This window comes from Adiantum capillus-veneris, chromosome 16 (genome assembly GCF_014529385.1).
Source record: "Adiantum capillus-veneris isolate H3 chromosome 16, ASM1452938v2, whole genome shotgun sequence".
NCBI classification, from domain to species: domain Eukaryota; kingdom Viridiplantae; phylum Streptophyta; class Polypodiopsida; order Polypodiales; family Pteridaceae; genus Adiantum; species Adiantum capillus-veneris.
This window is the reverse complement of record NC_140946.1, coordinates 85,417,475-85,438,672: the sequence shown is the minus strand read 5'-3', so window position 1 is coordinate 85,438,672 and position 21,198 is coordinate 85,417,475. Positions and strand designations below refer to the sequence as shown.

At 41.2% G+C, this 21,198-nt stretch overlaps 1 long non-coding RNA gene across 2 annotated transcripts; it reads right to left on the bottom strand.

Annotated features, from left to right (window-relative positions):
• Positions 1 to 2,441: 2,441 nt before the first annotated feature.
• LOC147439383 (uncharacterized) lies at positions 2,442 to 5,684 on the bottom strand. 2 transcript variants are annotated; one of them, XR_015184470.1, is made up of 3 exons: positions 5,518 to 5,684; positions 4,406 to 5,100; positions 2,442 to 3,327 (listed from the first exon to the last, which is right to left on the bottom strand). It is a non-coding gene; the product is annotated as an uncharacterized LOC147439383 (long non-coding RNA). The 2 variants fall into 2 exon arrangements; XR_015184469.1 differs by lacking the exon at positions 2,442 to 3,327 and adding an exon at positions 3,459 to 4,061.
• Positions 5,685 to 21,198: the final 15,514 nt, after the last annotated feature.

The following is a 21,198-nucleotide window of genomic DNA, read 5'->3' as shown; positions in this document are numbered from 1 at the left end:
GCATTGACCTAACCATAAAAGACACCTCACCTTAAGACATGTATAAAGTAACTCTTTCTCTCTCTCTCTCTCTCTCTCTCTCCTTACTTACTTTCACCTTATCTACCATCAATAATGCTCTCTTTTGAGCCCACACCCATGACTCAAGCAGACAAAGAAGGCCCACAATGTTTTGATATTCAAAAAAATCATAATCCTGATTTGTTAGCTTGTAAATTAGGATTTCTAATAGTCTTAATGAGGGGTCTCCAACCTATAAATAGGCCTCTCTCCTTCTTATAAAACAACCTCCAACATCTCACATAGCACCTCAACACTCTATGCGTGAGGAGAGACTTAGGTATAGCAACCACTTGTGAGCTTCACTCTTGGTGTGAGAGAAGCCTTCAAGCTACACATTGCAAATGAGAGAGCGTGAGTTTCACAAATCTCAAAACCACTATTGTATATGCTCCTTCATCATCAATAAATTGAGGTTTGGTGCTATTGGCTCGGAGAACCTTCCATATCACACAAGGTTTTTTAATCATACAACAAAGGTTCTTCAAAGATAAGAGCAGACAAAGACAGACGTTACATAATATACATGTTGTATGATCAGATAAATGGTACATGAATTTACCATTATCTAAAGGGGACGCTAATGATAGTCGTTTTTCGGCTCTCCATAATTGTCATAGTAAGCTACCTCACCCTACCAAAATCACCCAAACACTATGGCTATCCTTACCATTTCACTGTAAATAGGGGTGTGTGAGTTAGGGGACTTTTCCTATATTTTCTTAAAAACCCTAAATTAGCTAGTCACTGGGCTAGTTGAGTAAAAAAATAAAAAATAATAAAAATAATAAAAAATATTATGACCCATTTGTGTGTAAATATTTCATTATATAAGTGGTATAAATATAGAGGTTTTTATAATTATTTTGATATTTATTTAAATATTTATACCTAGGTGTGTGTTTTATTAAATTTACCTTCTTTCATCCTCTTGCACTATAAGTATATTTTTTGTCAATATGTACATACTCTAACCTCATATTTTTCCTTTATACAAATCACTCCCACATTTTCACCCTCACCCTTGTGAAAACAAAAAATTGATTTCTACTCATTGGTCACGTTTATTATATTATTTACTTGCATACTTTTTCCTCTTTCACCCAAAATAATTCAAAGAGGGACCATATCATATGATTTCAATATCTTTTCATATCCATAACTCCTCCATATTTTTATTATTATTTTTACTCATTATTCTAACACCATGTGCTCATTGAGCTAAAGTCCATGAATAGTCCATACACTAGTCCCACCATGTATATATTTCTTTATTCACCAATAATCCTCCTCCATGCATGGGTCAAGGGCAACTTGGATGCTTTGTATTATAATATGACAAAGGAGGGGCTCACTCTTGGATGCATTGTACAAATTCAACAAAAGAGGGGGCCATTAAAAGACTTTTGCAGACATAAAAAACGGGCTTTTTGGTGAGAATTTTGGCACCTATCTCCACTCCGAATTTTGGAGCGGTGGTCAAAAGACAATGTAGCCCACGCTCTGAATAATCACCTCAAATTTTTTCATGATTTTTAGAGCTACGATCAGTGAGCTATGATTTTTTGAGTGGACCACAGTCTGCCCACTTTTCTCACAAGTAGCCCTTAGTCTTCTCTCACCCTTCCACACACCTATTCACTCTTACACATCACTCTCTCTCCTTCCCTCACTCAAACCTGCAATTTCCATGGCTTCTCCCACCCTCTTCACCATTACCCTTCTCTCTCATCCCTATAGTTCTTTTATGAAGCTCTACATACATACACCCTCTCCATGTTTCTCTCTATTGCTTCCATGTTACAATTTCATTTACCTCTCTTAAAAATATCTAAAATTCAGCATCTTAACCATGATAACTTCTGCAAATTGAGGATTTTTCATCAACAAATCCTCTTTTCATCGTGGTGGTCAACCGTGGCGGCAGCGTAAAAAAGCGAAGAAGAAGAAGAAGACAAGCGGTCATTTTTTCCACAATCTACACAAGGGTGAGTTCAAACTTCTTCAAGCTTCATTATCACAATGATTCTCTTTTAATTCACCCTTCATCAAATCAACTCACTCTACCCATTGTAAATGTAACATTAACTTTCTAGTGATTACTAACGACTAACATACTAACACAAAATAACATTGACCTAACCATAAAAGACACCTCACCTCAAGACATGTACAAAGTAACTCTCTCACTCTCTCTCTCTCTCACTCTCTCTCTCTCTCTCTCTCTCTCTCTCTCTCTCTCTCTTCTTACTTACTTTCACATTATCTACCATCAATAATGCTCTCTTTTGAGCCCACACCCATGACTCAAGCAGACAAAGAAGGCCCGCAATGTTTTGATATTCAAAAAAATCATAATCCTGATTTGTTAGCTTGTAAATTAAGATTTCCAATAATCTTTATGAGGGGTCTCCAACCTATAAATAGATCCCTCTCCTTTTTGTAAAACAACCTCCAACATCTCACATAGCACCCCAACACTCTATGCGTGAGGAAAGACTTAGGTGTAGCAACCACTTGTGAGCTTCACTCTTGGTGTGAGAGAAGCCTTCAAGCTACACATTGCAAGTGAGAGAGCGTGAGTTCCACAAATCTCAAAACCACTATTGTATATACTCTTTCATCATCAATAAATTGAGGTTTGGTGCATCAAAGGCGTTATTCGACGTTCAAATCTTTGTCCTTCCATTTGTGCAATACGGTTTGGTGAATTCAAGGTGACTTGTGTATTTTGAGTTTTTATCGGTTGATCTTGATTTTAAGAAGTGTTTTAGTGCGTTTTTCATTGCCAATTTTGTGTCCATTGTAAAAAGATATTATGGTGAGAGGTCTCCCACACCCTAAGACAGTGTGTGTGTTTTGGCAATATTTAGCAATCACTAAACATTGAGTGAGTTTTTTGTACAAGCTCTACGATAACATCATAACAAACCATCTCCATTTGCAAGTCACAAATAAGGTATTACGCAAGATCTCTCTCTCTCTCTTCCCTTTGCTCTAGCTCTCTCTGGTCCATTTTGTGTGTGTCTTGGTGTGAGGTTGCTTGTGTGTGTTGTGTGGTGCATCTTCTTGGTTGTACCAAAATCTCTCTTGCGTCCTAGTTCGCATATCATAAGTAGGTGGTGCCCCTATCTTGTTTGGGTTTGGCTGTGGGTTTGTTGTTTTGTTGTGCTTGTGGTTGTCCCAGCCCCAATTGAGCAGCACGGGAGCCTTGATGGGTGTTTAAAGGTCGCCTTTCTTGTTGTTCGCCCCGGACCGCCTCACTACCTAGAAGCAGCAAAACAATAAAGATCATTCCTTTAGAGCATAATCGTTGTCTTTAAAACAATATAAAAAGGTAACCTCACCAAACTTAAACAATACAAAAAATGTGCTTTTAAAAAAATTTCCACATTTCAATCTCTAGTACAAGCATTTAAATCAAATAATCAGCTATAAATAGCACTTTGAACAAGAGTTGTTAACTCAAGGGCCATATTTAGAACCTTCAAAGTTACCTTTAATCTCAGCATTCTAAGAAAGACAATGGTGCACAAGCTCTGAAAGTGGGGCCCTTCAACTACAACCACTAACATGCTTAGGCTTACAGTCCAAAACCCTATTTCTACCACTACCAACTATCAAGTTGACTGACCCTAGAGGGAAGAAGAAGGTTTAACTCGGACCTGGCATTTGTTTTGAACTTATTTCATAATATCGAAAAAATAAGCCTTCAGAAACTTTGACAATACCATTTGCAACATAAAATCATTTGAAGTTATCTGAAATTAATCAAGATGAAAAGTATGCAGTGTACACACTAGTTCTTTTCCTTAAGAAAAAGTAGCTTCCACTAGGGTTACTATGCTTCAGCTGAGCACAAGCATATATTATGTCAAAGACAATAGAGCGGTCCATGTGTAATCTACATGAGCCAGTGCTGTGCTTGAGGAGGCTTCCAATATTAGCCTGTCCATTGTATACAAGACCTCGAAGCACTTTGAAAAAACTTCAATAGTAACCTAACAGACAAGTACCAGGGTATCAACAAGGTAGAGCACAAGATGGGACCATGTAAGGCATTTCTGACACTGAAATTTAACAAGAATGATGAGATGCATCTGCATATAAGGTGGATGGCTTCTCAAATGCTGTACAATCAACTTACAATACAGAGGTCAGATTAAACTGCATGCACTAAACTAAGAGAAAGCCTTTACGGGCCTTTTGAAATTCACTTTTCCATTATAACCTAGCACATGCAAAACAAGCACAGATTCATACAAAGATTGTGAAAATGGTGCACAACCTCAATCTTTTAACTGCATGATTCTAAAGATTAAGCAGGAATATCCAATGGACTTACTTGCGGGGAAGAGCCTCCTCCAAAGCGTACATGTTAGCCAATGGTCCGTTATAGGAACTTTGTACCTCAGAGACATCTTCTAAACTGCATGAGCTACTGCTTTCTTCACTGCTGCTTAAGGAGGACAATGATGACCTTTCATTCTGAAGCCGGCTATCATACATTGATGAAGAACTGTCCCATGGTTTGTCCTCAGAAACAACACTCAGCGTTCAACTGTAGGGGCTCCAGAAGCTGCTTCGACTACTTTCACGGGAAAAACTCCCCTTTGAGCCTCACCTACCAAAATCTGTAAATCCAATGTTTTGCCTTTCTTGCCATGCTACATCATGTGATACTTCAGAAAGATTACAGCATTCCGATGCCATACTATCTTGTTTGGTGCGGGAAATGTCATGCTGGAAGCTACCATCTTCGAGGCAGGCATCTGTAGCAGGTTGAGAAGCCAGACCCATCGAAAGCATGCATAGACCTGAATGTACCATGCTCTCAGCACAAATCCAGTTGTTGGTCAACTACACGACCCCAAACTCGTCTCCCGGCTTTGACATGTGAGAGGCATATCAATAGACACTTTTCAAGGAGAATAACATTTCCTCAAATGTGTGGGTTCTCTCTATAGTTGTCTCTACTGCTGCTGGAAGTGTTGAAACTCAGCAATCGTCTGTGAAATCTGCACTGTGGCACGAAACAACCTGCAGCATGTATGAATCTTCAGTAAAAAGACAGCAATTGACTACAGACATAAGCTAACATATGTACCCCGATCCAAAGCACACTAAATTCACTGCATGCACTTTAGCTGGTGCACTTCTGAACTACCCTCTTGCAAAAACAAAAGTGAATCACGTACAAAGCTTAGGCTAGCTTCTTAGAATTTCTTTTCTGGTTTACGCACAGGGTCTGCAGGGGATCAATGCATACGCTCTGAATACGATCATTGAAAATTACAATCTGCGGAAATGGCAGTGCATGTCTGAGATACCCCGCAAGAGTAAGACATGTAGGTCCGATGAAAGTCGAAGGCTTACGGCAAACGTGTATTGATACTGTTCGTGGCAACTTAATATCCGCAAGTTAAACAAAAACAAAGAGGCAGCTATGGCGCTTACCTGCAAATCTCTGCACAATTAGGCTGGATCGTGGACCTCGCACCTTTCTTGCACGAGAGTTTCAGAGAATGAGCGCGCGCAAAACGCCAAGAGAAGAGAATTTAGAGCTTTGCTCTAGAGGTGCGCACATGCAAAGGGCATTTCTCTGCAGCCCCTGGAGCCGAAAAGCAAGGTGGAAGCTAAAGTGCATGGTTCCGCACATGTGAGAGTTTTCCTATAGTGATTTAACCTTTAACTCCAAAATTAGATGTCGCTGCGTTCAATCACATGCGACATCCTACTTTCAAGGATTTAGACGCTGCGGACGAATCTTCAAGCCACATCAGCAAAATTTGCCGCAACGGTTAGTTTCTTTCAACATGTGTGTACCTTTTCTAGAGGTGCGCACATGCAAAGGGCATTTTTTTGCAGCCCCTGGAGCCGAAAAGCAAGGTGGAAGTCGTAGGTAGCTCTTCCCGCACATGTGAAAGAGTTTTCCTATAGTGATTTAACCTTTAACTCCAAAATTAGATGCCATTGCGTTCAACTACATGCGACATCCTACTTTCAAGGATTTAGACACTGTGGACGAATCTTCAAGCCACATCAGTTGAAATTTCCGCAACGGCTAGTTTCCTTCAGCATGTGCGTACCCTTTCTGTGAGTCCGCGTATGGGTGTGCGCGTGTGACAAAGTGGATAAGAACGCAGCCTGTCTATCATTATCCCCTCGTCTTACAACTACCCAAATGACTACAGTTACCTACTTATCTCCTTGTTGTACTTCACACAAGCGCTCACCCAAACATATAAGGTGGGTTTTCCACGCCGGGGTTTTATCCAATGGAGTGTGGGCCATGAAGAAGAAAGGGTGGACAGATTTGAGCCAACTTGACCAAAAAGGGCTGACCTAGCTTGTTGGGACAGTGCTACAAAACTTTATGAGTTCAGCTTAACGTTGTTGTAGCCTGCATGGGAGAGAGCTCTAAGCACTTAGAGTTGCGAGTCATGAAGTGAGAGGAAGGAAGCACTCAGGTTATACAATGAAGGGAAAATTACCAAAATACCCCTCTAATTTGAGGAAATTCCCAAAATACCCCTCAGATTTGAGCCAACTTGACCAAAAAGGACTGACCCCTAGCTTGTTGGGACAGTGCTACAAAACTTTATGAGTTCAGCTTAACGTTGTCGTAGCTTGCATGGGAGAGAGCTCTAAGCACTTAGAGTTGCGAGTCATGAAGTGAGAGGAAGAAAGCACTCAGGTTATACAATGAAGGGAAAATTACCAAAATAACCCTCAAATTTCAAAAATTCCCAAAATCTATTTTGGTTGGATTGTTCAAGATTTTCTAATCTTCGTTTGTTTTTGACAATTGAGCTCTGTATTTGAGTGCTTAGCATGTAATTTCTCACCGGTTACCATCGCAAAAAAGGTAATTATGTCTAGATATAATGAAGCACCTCATCTCTAAAGCCTACATAACCAACTCAAATCGTAGTTTTAGCATCTTGCACAATAGACAATCACTCTTCTTGTGAAGACCTACAAAAAAAAATTATTTTTTGAGAAATTTACTCTCACAACTAGGGGTATTTTGGGAATTTTGAAAAATTTGAAGGGCATTTTGGGAATTTATGACAAAATATTGGGGGTATTTTGGGAATTTCCACAAATTAGAGGGGTATTTTGGTAATTTTTCCTAAAATGAAAAGTATAGGTAAGAGAAAGATTGGAACCTTTTTATTGGAGGAAATCCTTTTACACCTTCACTTATGATGATACGAAAGCTCTAGTAGGGCTTTCATATTCATGTAGATTTCCTCTTTACCTCACTCGCCCCACTCGCCTAAAGTGTGACCCAGCTCTTACACGTATCCAAATGTTTGTAGATGCTTTAATTTTAAAAACCCATTGATCTGGCTTTTTCAAATAAAGTTGTCTCCCAATCACCGTTTACCTATCTTGCAATCTTCTACTCTACGTCAAGTTTGTTTCCTCACCTCTAACTCCCCCCATCTTCAACCAAACACAAAAGGTTACAAGTTCCATTGAGATGTCAGGTATGAACAATTGAATTATTGGTCTAAAGATTTTAGAAACAAAAGCAAGATTATTTATGATATAGTAATTGTTGAGATATGTGGCCTCCAAAGGATGATAGCCTGATTGGTTGGCAATCGAGGTAAGCTTTTTTGGGATTGAGGTGTTCTATTATAAGAAGCACAAGAAAAGTAATCATACATGCGTCATAGCAACAAATTCTTTCATTATTTTTTATGCACTTTATGTATCAGGGATAAAAAAGAACCTTTTGTTTGTATCTACACTTGCAAGACTTGGTCTTGTTGTCAAATTTGTGGATGACAAATGTACAGTTTATGATTTCTGTTATGGTCAAAGGCTATTTCAAATGCAAAACTTTGGTATGCACATTTTAGGCATCTGAATTTTGCAAGTTTGCTGCATTTAGTGAAATTTGATACAATTACTTCTTTGTCGCCTCTTGAAGCACCTTCTAAGCATGTTTGTGAAGGTTGTATTTGGTTGTATTTTAGGTAAGATGCATCCTCAAAGTTTCCAAAGGATGGTTAAGTAAGGGCTACATGCAAGTTAGAACTTTTGCATAGCGATGTTTGTGGGCCCATGCAAACTCTATCCTTGAGTAACTTCGTGACTTTCATTAATAATTACTCCAAGTATGCATGGGTGTATAAGCTTAAAGGTAAGTCCGAAGTCTTCATATGCTTTAAGCAATTTCTGATTGTGGCAAAAAATGTCTCTAAATGTACTATGGGCACCCTTTGTTCGAATCAAGGGAGGGAGTATATGTCTCATGAGTTTAATACATTTTTGGATAATCATGGGATAAAACACTAATGTGCAATGCCATATATGCCTCAACAAAATCGTTTTGTGTAAAGTTTGTAACAGTCCAATCGAAAGCACTTTGCATGTCAAACGTGAGGATGATGTATATCTCATCATCGTTTTGTATGCAGATAATTTGCTAAATAAGCTTAAAGCCAACTAGAGTGTGAGGAGATAGACTATGAACCCATCAAAAACCTTTGTAAGCAACCCATGCTGCCAACACTTAAAAAGATATATCATATCAATGTCGGAATGTGAAGGTGTATCAAGAGAAGCCAAAACAGCTAGAATGTAAAGGTGTATAAAGCAAAGTCAAAACAGTCAGTAGATCAACAAATCATTGAGTTAAAGTAGTCTATCAATCAAACAATATAGGTTAAAGAAGTATGCTAGAATGTAAAGGTGTATCGAGTTAAAGTAGTCTATCAGTCAAACAATATGAGTTAAAGAAGTAAGGAAAGGGTTCATATGATTAAACCGGATCACAAAAGAATGTCAACCGTGCTTAAGCAAAATAAAATCTGTCATAAAATCTAATATCTAACCAACCCAAATGATTTTCTCATATTAAAATGATCATTTAACGTGGGAGAATAGACGGGAACAAGGGTTAGAATATAGACATGTGCTTACGGGTCTATCTCAACACGGGGCCAATGGTAAAGGGGTCCAAATGAGAGATGATATGTCAAAGAGAAAGGTTAGCCAATGGAGATTTAAGACCTTAGGGTTAGCTTCATTAAAGACCTCCAATGGTTAGTGTTGAAAGTCCTTTGACCTAGGCAAGCTAGGGATGTGCTTGAGGTGGGAACCCGGCCCAAGCTTGAGGTGCTTGTCGTGCTTGATGACTAAATGCTTGAGGTGCTTGTCATGCTTGAGATGTTGGGGTTGTACTTAAGGTGGGAACCCGGCCCAAGCTTGTTGAGGGACTTAAGGGCCGAGCTTGTGGTGAGAACCGATGTCGTGCAGCTCCGCTCCCATGCTAAGAAAGATGCCCAGAAAAATGCACATCAAGTTTGTTTGAAGCTTATATGTTTAATGAACAGAGATTAAGGCCTGGTAACAAGGCAAGTTCAATGCTGAATGTATGTCGAATGCGGTTGAAAGGGCCAAAACATGCCTTAATGATGTTGAAACCTGTTATGCTTGAAGTGGGCACGGACGGGATATTGTTACCTAGAATTGAAGTGCTCGATGTGCTCTACCATCCTGTCTTTACGGCTCGTCGATTGGAGCTACGATGAAGAAGTTATGGCAGTTTGAAGTTTAAGTCGATTGCAGATCCGTATCGGACTAGGCAACTACAACAGCAGCTGAGGGGCATGGGCCTAAAGTGCTCACTTTGTGGAGCGTGTCGGTCTTTTCAGATCAGTGATCGGAGTCTCGGTCGCCAAGGTATTGGCCGATAAAGATTGACCGGGGGCCGGTTCCGCACCAATCCAGTCCGCTCGTACGGAGTGCCATCTGGGAAGTTTTGAGCTGCAGCCGGTTTCAATGCATTAGAATAAGTGCTTGAGGAGTCTCATGCCAAGATGCCATTTTATGCAGTGCTTGGCCGGCAGTGCTCGTGATTGGCAATACCCGGCTAACAGGAATAAAACTCTAACACTTTTATCGGATGTGATGGGAAGGCCTTACTTCAATGCAATCACTCATACTTGCGTCTAGCAAGCTAATGGCTCTATCGAGGCCATTTATGGGCACGAGAATTCAAGAAAACATTAGTAGTCAGGGAATATTGGAAATAATGATGTCGTCAGCATGTTTACCAAATGTGGTGTTCAAAGCAATGGAAGATTCAGTTGATATGCGTGTTAAATTGCCTTGATCGGCATGTGTACCAAATATGGTGCCTTCATATTTTTTTGTGGAGAAACTCCTTAGCAGGCATGTATGCATAACGTGGTGCCCAAAGACTGCCCACTAAATGGCTATGCCCGCCCACTAAGTTCGGCCGTCCACCTTGGAAATTAAAGGGGGTTAGGGTGTGAAGCAAGGAAAAAGGAGGGGGCCAAGGGCATGGCGGCAGCGAGAAGGGAGTGGTGCAGAGGAAGAAGAGCTCGCACCCGCATGGGTGGTACTCGGATGGTGGCGCAATAGAAGGGAAAGACGACAAGCAGGCCATGGCGCCCCCTTTCGGCACCAGCGGGGTCATGATCTAAGTTGCCCGAAATCCGAAGCTGGTGGCTACCCATTAGCGACATCGTTAATGGGTAGGCCAAATTTAGAAAAGATTCATGCAACCTATATAAAGAGAGGACGACTTCCTCTTGAGTCTCTTCTCCTCATCTCATTGAACTCTCTCTCTCCGGGAGAAGGAGCAAGTATGTGCCAACGATTTTTAAAAAGTCGTTAATAGTAGGAATCTGAGGCGATGCCCTCTCGGAGGTTGCGTGCCATTTACGGGGAAGGCTTCTGCAGACGCTCAGACAGTAGTTGGGAAGCCACGTAGGTGGAGCGAGCTATAACACAGAGGCCTGAGGTTGCAGTGTGGGACATTCATGGGGATGGCTTAGGCCAGCAGTCATAGGGTCGTTCGCACGATTTGGTGAGAGATCGATTCCAAGCATCTCTGTTTTGATAGATACCTCAGAAGGAAAGATTGCACCGAACGGCATCTGGGCAGATTCCAACCAATTAAGCTACCTTAAACCTCATTAAGCAAGCCATTAGGAGGGTTTTCATAGGAAGCTCTTGGGCAAGCAATTAAGCTACCTTAAGCTATCATCGATTTCTTAAGCGAGATCCACGCTAAGCTTCATAAGCTCTCTAAATCTCGAGCTTCTAATCCTAAGCCAATTCCCTAAACCAAGCCAGAGCTTCTAAGCCTCATTAGCCATTCAAATCCTCAAACTTAACCTCCTTAATCCATCCTAAACCTGCTCTAAGCCCATTAGCTATTCGAATCAGGAAGCAAACCTTCCATAACCCATAATAATCTTATGCAAAAACCTCCCAAAGCCATAGCTGAAGAGAGGATCAGGCTCTCTCTCTCTCTCTCTCTCTCTCTCTCTCTCTCTCTCTCTCTCTCTCTCTCTCTCTCTCTCTCTCTCTCTCTCTCTCAACCTCGAAGCAGCAGGAGGGAGCGAAGCAGGTCATTATTGATTTTCTTGATTAACACTTGGATTAAGCCAGGTTTCATCTTGTAAGGAGCATTAAGCCTCCATTAGCGATTGATTAATGATGGATACTATTGATTAACTGGTATTAAGCAAATTGATTGTTTTGAGCGTTGTTTCTGCTAATTGTGTCTGTTGCACCTCTTTTCCCCGCATCTCTCACAGCCAGGGGCCCGATGCCTTCCCGGCTCACCTTTCGCACATTTATCCCCCGACATTCTTGGTGAACCCGACGTGAAACGAGCCGGGGTGAGTAGTGTGGTGAAGAAGGATGTCGACACTGCAAGAGGCTGCCATGCAACAAATGATGCAACAGTTTGCTGCTTACATGCAACAACAACACGCTGCCCAACAGCAATACAATTTGCAAGAGAGGATCCATAAAGCTCGGCACACCGTTACCGATAAATTGCATCGATTTGAAGGCTGGGATATTAGCAAGTTTTACAGTATCTACGAGTAGGCAATGGAAGAGAATGGAATTGATGATCAAAATGCAGTGGAAGGGTTCCATTTAATTGCGAAGCCGGAACTTAGGAGTCGAATTAAAGAAATTCAAGCGGTTCAAGGCTTGAATTGGCAGGATTTCAAGAAGGCGCTTCAGGAGGAATACTTCCTTGAGGATTTGAAAAGAGTAACCAGGCAAAGTTTTATGAAGTGGGTGCATAAGAAGAACAAAAATCTATCTGCATGAGAGTTATTACAGGAATTTGAGAAGAAATTTGAGCAACTGTCCTCGACAAAGCAACGTTCAATGAGGGATCAGAAGGTTGAGTTGTTCATTCAGGTTGCTGACCCTCGACTTCAGAAGAGTCTAGTGCAGTTGCTAGAGGATTCAATAGGAGAATTGGTCTTAACATCCGACTAGAAGGTAGTCACTGAAGTAGTCAACATGATTGTGAAACGACAGATGAGAGTTGATAAGCTGATCGTGGCTGACATCATGGATGTTGCAGAAGAGGAACCTAAAGAGAAAACAACCTCGGCAATACCCAGAGTGGAGGAGCCAGTTCTTGACGAATTTTAAAACTGTTAAATTTGAAGGACTAGCTACAAAGGGGTCTACATCTGAGCCTAGACAGCAGCCACCACGCAAAGGCTAGGACCGATGCATGTGGTTTCACAGTGAAGACCACAAGTACGTTAAAGAATGTGATGATTTTGCCAAAGCTTATAAAAGGAACGTGGTGTTCTAGAAGGACAAGAAGATACACCTTAGGGCAACAGGTAAGATGCTCTGCCTGAACAGTTCTTGACGAATTTTAAAACTGTTAAATTTGAAGGACTAGCTACAAAGGGGTCTACATCTGAGCCTAGACAGTAGCCATACACCTTAGGGCAACAGGTAAGATGCTCCGCCTGAACTTTGGTAGGGGCGGCATGAACAAGATAGTTGAAGAGATTCAACATAATGTTGCTCTTGTGGAAGCAGCTACATATGGGCTCCAAGTCTTCGGGAAGGGTGATGATGATGGTGCAGGTACCAAGGGTCAATTATGGCCTTATGCTTTGAAGACAACAGAAACAGGGCAGGTAACTTATGGGAAGCTGCGGCAAGTAGGGAATTCGATTCGAGAAACCACAGGGTGGATTGATCCAGTGGATTCCCTCTCGGTGTATGCATTCATTGCGAAGTCTCAAGCTAATGAGGCTATGGTGGAGGAAAAGCGGAAAAGAGATGAAGAAGCTCCTGGGACATCGAAAAGGACAACGAGATTCAACAGCAAAAAAGAAGAAGGTCCTACTCCTAAGCCTGCTCCTGAAGTGGTGATGGAGGATGCACCTAGGGACAAAAAGCAAGGTAAACCCAGGGGACCGTCATATAAGCTTAAGTATGACATTGAATTAGCTACAGATTTAAAGAAAGTTTTTGAAGAGCGCTTTCTGAATAGCAAGGTGGAGCTCACATTGGGTGATATTTTGGGCATTTCCAAACGTGAGTTTCATGAGGAGATAATAGATATCATCAAAATAAAGCGGCATATACCAAGTGAACAGGAGCCGAAGTCAGTAAAGAGTCAGGCAGTACGCCACATTGAAGCAATTCTAGACGACTATGAAGAGTATTTGGCGAATCTTGAAGAAGAAGAATAAGAGTCGAGGTCTGTGGTGGTGTCAAATCCAACCGTACCTGAGGTAAGGCATGTTCATTTCAATGAAGATGAAGATAGTGAAAGCATACCAAAGAGTCACTTTTCAAGGACTCATTGGGCAAGAGCAACAACCGAAACTGTTGTGAAGCTTGGCGACATCGAAGAATCGGTCTTAGCACTCATAGATCATGGATCGGAGATCAATTTGATGGCTAAAAGATTGCACAAAAAGGGGAAATGGCCTATTGATGTGGACCATGGTTGGCGGATTCGAGCTGCCAATATGCTTCCAGGCGACCTCTATGGTGCTTGTGCCAATGTTAAGGTAACAGTAGGGGATGTCTGTGATGAGCAAAATTTCTTTGTACAGCAGCACTCCTCTTTTCCATTAATTCTGGGGCAACCCTACATTATGGCTGTGCAAATGGAAACCAAAGTGTTGGATGATGGCTCGAACTATGCCAGGGTTCGGAGCCGAGATGGTAAGAAAGCAATGCAATTCTTGATTGTATGTGTTGACCATGCCAGGAATAAGGACAGTCTACGTGATCATCCAATGCCGAAGATACGCAAGGAGTTTAGAGAACACAGGTTTGCACAGGATTTTCTCGGAGTGCCATTATAAAGCGGGACTGTGGTGGTACAAGTGAGGAGAAGTTCTCGCAAAGAGAAGCTTTCTCTTCGGGGTTTTTGGGGTTAACATCTGAAGGTTCAGTATCTTTCAGAAAATTTAATGATTTGCCAAAGTGGAAAAACAATATGTTTCAGGTATCCAAAGTGAATTGCAGGGTTGTGATGTGCTTAATTCAGATGATGTGATTTCAGGAGTCTTTGAAGAGGTATCTTATGTAGATACTATGTCAAAGCTTGAGGAGATCACGCAAAACCGGTTACAAAGCGGAACTGAAGTGGTCAAGGTCCATTCAATGGACATGTATGATGATTTAAGTTTATATGAAGCACTTATGCATATTGAAGATGATTCAGGTGAAACCAGTGAAGCACGAGTAGAGACAAAATACAAGACTGTTGCAAAGAAAGTGAGGCCAGTGGCTACACCGCTGCCAAAAGGAAGTGATGGGATAATCAAGGAGGCTTCTCGACAGCCTATACTCAGGGATCCAAAGAACAAAGGGCATAATTTTACTAAGGAGACACTACAGCAGGTAAAGGTTGGAGAAGACAGTTTCCTCAATGAAGAGGAGATCAAATGTTTTCAAGGTATGCTCGAAAAACATGGTAAAGCTTTCACTTTTGAGCCAAGTGAGATTGGGTGTGTGGATCCAAGTGTTGTTTCACCAATGGTTATTTTCATTGTTCCACACATGCCATGGAGCTTGCGTCCTATACCAGTTTCTAAACCTCACTTGCCAAGGCTTATCAATTTGCTTAATGAAAAGATTCAACTAGGGCCATCATGTGCACCATATTCCAATCGATGGTTTACTTTTCCGAAGGAAAATGGTACTTTAAGGTTTATATAGGATATGCAGCCTGTTAACAAGGTAACAATCCGCAATGTGGGTACTGACCCAATTGTGGATGAATTTGCTGAGGCCTTTGCAGGTAGATCTATTTACTCCATGGGTGATCTTTATTCAATATATGATCCATTCCAGTTAGCTTTGGAGAGCAGGGATCTTACTACAATACGTACTCCTCTTGGTTTGGTAAGGATGTGCACTCTGCCAACAGGGTGCTACTAATTCAGTAGCTCATATGATGAACGACATGAATAAGGTATTAAGGGACTTTATCCCACATGTTACTATGCCTTTCATTGATGATCTACCAATTAAGGGCTGTGAAGAAGGCTCAAAAGATGAAGCAAAAGACCAGAGGGGGTGCCGACAATTTGTTGCTCAACATATTGCTGATTGTGATGCTATATTATCGAGGCTTGAAGAAGTTAACTTAACACTTTCAGGTCAAAATTCAACTTTTTGTGCTAAGGAGGTCTTAATTGTGGGACATATGTGCAGTTCTGAAGGAAGAAGGCCAAGTCCAGCAAAAGTCGAAGCTATCCAAAAGGTGAAGGAAACATGTTCTTCGGTTACTGAGGTTCGTCAATTCTTGGGTGCGTGTGTGTTCTATTGTATTTGGTTGCCACACTTTGCTCATGTTGCAGAGGTGTTGTATCAATTGCTACAAAAAGGTAAAAGGTTTGTTTGGGAAGAACTCCACACCCAAGCTATCAAGAAACTAAAGAAGATGCTTCTTGAGGCTCCGACCTTGAGGAAAGTTGATTATAAATGTGACAGGCCAGTTATTTTAACAGTTGACACTAACCCGACAGGTATTGGATGGGCTATAGGTCAATATGATGCTAAAGGACACATGTATGTAGTGAGATTTGGAGCCAAGGTGCTCAATGCTCGTCAACGAGGATATCCACAGGTTAAGAGGGAACTTTGGGGCATTGCTACTGATCTAAGGACAGATAAAGAATACTTTATTGGAGCTTCTGTTGTGGTAGATACAGATTGCTTGTCACTGATAGGGATGATTGCAAACTGCTCTACTCCGGATATTGCCATGCTACGATGGATAGCCTATATTAAGTCTCTTAACCCTGAATTTTTTCATATTGCAGGTAGATATAATCCTGTATTTTGCAGATGTGTTATCAAGAGCCAGGTTTGAAGATGAAGAAGAGATGCTGACCACGAGTGATGATGTTGGCTTGAAGTTCTACACGCCTTCTTATCTACATGCCAACTGTGGAAATATTGCTCATGTTTTTGAAGTATTTTTTGAAGAATTTTATGATGGAGAGTGGCTTATGATTGGCCGCTACCTAAGTACTCTCACTAGACAAGAAGGATGGAGTGATCAAGAATTCAAGAAGATCTTGAAAAAGGCCTATGGCTATTTCCTGAGAGATGGACATTTATGGAAGCAACCGAAGCGCCCAGGAGGGGTACAACAACGAATTATTTGCAACAAAGCAACCCAACAGCTGGTGATTAAAGAGTTTCATGAAAGTATATGGGATGGACATAGAGGAGTCTGGGCAAACTTTGTTAAGATTAAAGACCGGTATTGGTGGAAATGAATGTACAAAGATGTGGTTCAGTTTGTGGAATCATGCTTAATATGTCAAAAATACTCTAATGTGCGACATAGAGATGGATTGCATCCCACCTATCCACTGGCTATGCATTACAAGTGGGTGGTGGACCTTATTACAATACCAGTAGGAGTGTGGCAGATGAGATATATTGTTCTTGCCAAGGAAGATCCTACTAATCAGGTTGAAGGCAGAGCTTTGCGTAGCAAAGCTACCAGTTCAGTATGCAAGTTCTTGCTTGAAGATGTTATCTCCACGTATGGATGTGTTGGCAGATATACTGCAGATAGAGGAGAGTTGGATGCAGATGAAGCTCGAGAGTTTTTTGTTCGTATGGGCATTAAACTCGCTCTCACTACAGCATACAATCCAGAAGGTAACGGGAAGAGTGAAAGAGGACATCCGCCTATTATTAAAGCTTTAGCGAAGGCACGTGAAGGACATATTGGCGATTGGCCTAAACTTTTGCCATTTGCTTTATGCGATGTCGCACTACACACAGTTCAGTTACAGTATTTATGCCGTTTGAATTGATGCATGGGCAAAAACACATTATGCCTACAGAGGAAGCAGTTACGACTTGGACCATAATGCCATGGAAAGAAGGTATGTCTAGTGAAGACTTGCTTGCTCTATGTATTCGTCAGCTTAAGAGGCGTGATATCGAACATGCTACAGAGAAGCTTAAGGAGGCAAGATTGAAGAATAAGGGAACATTTGATGGAAAGCATAGACTACGACCACATGCTATCAAAGATGGTGATTGGGTACTTGTCTATGACAGTAGCTTGGAGAACCAATACTCTACTATGCGGAAAATGGTGAAACGGTGGTTTGGACCATATGTGGTTGCAACATGTTTTTGATAATGCGACATATCAATTATGTGAATTAGATGGTACTATGCTTAAGGTGCCTATTGCAAGAAAATGGTACTTTAAGGTTTATAGAGGATATGTAACAATCCGCAATGTGGGTACTGGCCCAATTGTGGATGAATTTGCTGAGGCCTTTGCAGGTAGATCTATTTACTCCATGGGTGATCTTTATTCAGTATATGATCAATTCCAGTTAGCTTTGGAGAGCAGGGATCTTACTACAATACATACTCCTCTTGGTTTGGTAAGGATGTGCACTTTGCCAACAGGGTGCTACTAATTCAGTACCTCATATGATGAACGGCATAAATAAGGTATTAAGGAACTTTATCCCACATGTTACTATGCCTTTTATTGATGATCTACCAATTAAGTGCTGTGCAGAAGGCTCAAAAGATGAAGCAAAAGACGAGAGGGGGTACCGACAGTTTGTTGCTCAAAATATTACTGATTGTGATGCTATATTATCGAGGCTTGAAGAAGTTAACTTAACACTTTCAGGTCAAAAATCAACTTTTTGTGCTAAGGAGGTCTTAATTGTGGGACATATGTGCAGTTCTGAAGGAAGAAGGCCAAGTCCAGCAAAAGTCGAAGCTATCCAAAAGATGAAGGAAACATGTTCTTCGGTTACTGAGGTTTGTCGATTCTTGGGTGCGTGTGTGTTCTATTGTATTTGGTTGCCACACTTTGCTCATGTTGCAGAGGTGTTGTATCAATTGCTACAAAAAGGTAAAAGGTTTGTTTGGGAAGAACTCCACACCCAAGCTGTCAAGAAACTAAAGAAGATGCTTCTTGAGGCTCCGACCTTGAGGAAAGTTGATTATAAATGTGACAGGCCAGTTATTTTAACAGTTGACACTAACCCGACAGGTATTGGATGGGCTATAGGTCAATATGATGCTAAAGGACACATGTATGTAGTGAGATTTGGAGCCAAGGTGCTCAATGCTCGTCAACGAGGATATCCACAAGTTAAGAGGGAACTTTGGGGCATTGCTACTGCTCTAAGGACAGATAAAGAATACTTTATTGGAGCTTCTGTTGTGGTAGATACAGATTGCTTGTCACTGATAGGGATGATTGCAAACTGCTCTACTCCGGATATTGCCATGCTACGATGGATAGCCTATATTAAGTCTCTTAACCCTGAATTTTTTCATATTGCAGGTAGATATAATCCTGTTGTTTACAAATATGTTATCAAGAGCCAGGTTTGAAGATGAAGAAGAGATGCTGACCACGAGTGATGATGTTGGCTTGAAGTTCTACACGCCTTCTTATCTACATGCCAACTGTGGAAATATTGCTCATGTTTTTGAAGTATTTTTTGAAGAATTTTATGATGGAGAGTGGCTTATGATTGGCCGCTACCTAAGTACTCTCACTAGACAAGAAGGATGGAGTGATCAAGAATTCAAGAAGATCTTGAAAAAGGCCTATGGCTATTTCCTGAGAGATGGACATTTATGGAAGCAACCGAAGCGCCCAGGAGGGGTACAACAATGAATTATTTGCAACAAAGCAACCCAACAGCTGGTGATTAAAGAGTTTCATGAAAGTATATGGGATGGACATAGAGGAGTCTGGGCAAACTTTGTTAAGATTAAAGACCGGTATTGGTGGAAATGAATGTACAAAGATGTGGTTCAGTTTGTGGAATCATGCTTAATATGTCAACAATACTCTAATGTGCGACATAGAGATGGATTGCATCCCACCTATCCACTGGCTATGCATTACAAGTGGGTGGTGGACCTTATTACAATACCAGTAGGAGTGTGGCAGATGAGATATATTGTTCTTGACAGGGAAGATCTTACTAATCAGGTTGAAGGCAGAGCTTTGCGTACGAAAGCTACGAGTTCATTATGCAAGTTCTTGCTTGAAGATGTTATCTCGAGGTATGGATGTGTTGGCAGATATACTGCAGATAGAGGAGAGTTGGATGCAGATGAAGCTCGAGAGTTTTTTGTTCGTATGGGCATTAAACTCGCTCTTACTACAGCATACAATCCAGAAGGTAACGGGAAGAGTGAAAGAGGACATCCGCCTATTATTAAAGCTTTAGCGAAGGCATGTGAAGGACATATTGGTGATTGGCCTAAACTTTTGCCATTTGCTTTATGGGTTGTCGCACTACACACAGTTCAGTTACAGTATTTATGCCGTTTGAATTGATGCATGGGCAGAAACCCATTATGCCTACAGAGGAAGCAGTTACGACTTGGACCATAATGCCATGGAAAGAAGGTATGTCTACTGAAGACTTGCTTGCTCTATGTATTCGTCAGCTTGAGAGGTGTCAAGAGGATATCGAACATGCTAAAGAGAAGCTTAAGGAGGCAAGATTAAAGAATAAGGCAACATTTGATGGAAAGAATAGACTACGACCACATGCTATCAAAGATGGTGACTGGGTACTTGTCTATGACAGTAGCTTGGAGAACCAATACTCTACTATGCGGAAAATGGTGAAATGGTTGTTTGGACCATATGTGGTTGCAACATGTTTTTGATAATGCGACATATCAATTATGTGAACTAGATGGTACTATGCGTAATGTGCCTATTGCAGGAAAATGGTACTTTAAGGTTTATACAGAATATGCAGCCTGTTAACAAGGTAACAATCCGCAATGTGGGTATTGGCCCAATTGTGGAAGAATTTGCTGAGGCCTTTGCAGGTAGATCTATTTACTCCATGGGAGATCTTTATTCAGTATATGATCAATTCCAGTTAGCTTTGGAGAGCAGGGATCTTACTACAATACGTACTCCTCTTGGTTTGGTAAGGATGTGCACTCTGCCAACAGGGTGCTACTAATTCAGTAGCTCATATGATGAACGGCATGAATAAGGTATTAAGGGACTTTATCCCACATGTTACTATGCCTTTCATTGATGATCTACCAATTAAGGGTTGTGAAGAAGGCTCAAAAGATGAAGCAAAAGACCAGAGGGGGTGACGACAGTTCGTTGCTCAACATATTGCTGATTGTGATGCTATATTATCGAGGCTTGAAGAACTTAACTTAACACTTTCAGGTCAAAAATCAACTTTTTGTGCTAAGGAGGTCTTAATTGTTGGACATATGTGCAGTTCTGAAGGAAGAAGGCCAAGTCCAACAAAAGTCGAAGCTATCCAAAAGATGAAGGAAACATGTTCTTCGGTTACTGAGGTTCGTCGATTCTTGGGTGGGTGTGTGTTCTATTGTATTTGGCTGCCACACTTTGCTCATGTTGCAGAGGTGTTGTATCAATTGCTACAAAAAGGTAAAAGGTTTGTTTGGGAAGAACTCCACACACAAGCTGTCAAGAAACTAAAGAAGATGCTTCTTGAGGCTCCGACCTTGAGGAAAGTTGATTATAAATGTGACAGGCCAGTTATTTTAACAGTTGACACTAACCCGACAGGTATTGGATGGGCTATAGGTCAATATGATGCTAAAGGACACATGTATGTAGTAAGATTTGGAGCCAAGGTGCTCAATGCTCGTCAACGAGGATATCCACAGGTTAAGAGGGAACTTTGGGGCATTGCTACTGCTCTAAGGACAGATAAAGAATACTTTATTGGAGCTTCTGTTGTGGTAGATACATATTGCTTGTCACTGATAGGGATGATTGCAAACTGCTCTACTCCGGATATTGCCATGCTACGATGGATAGCC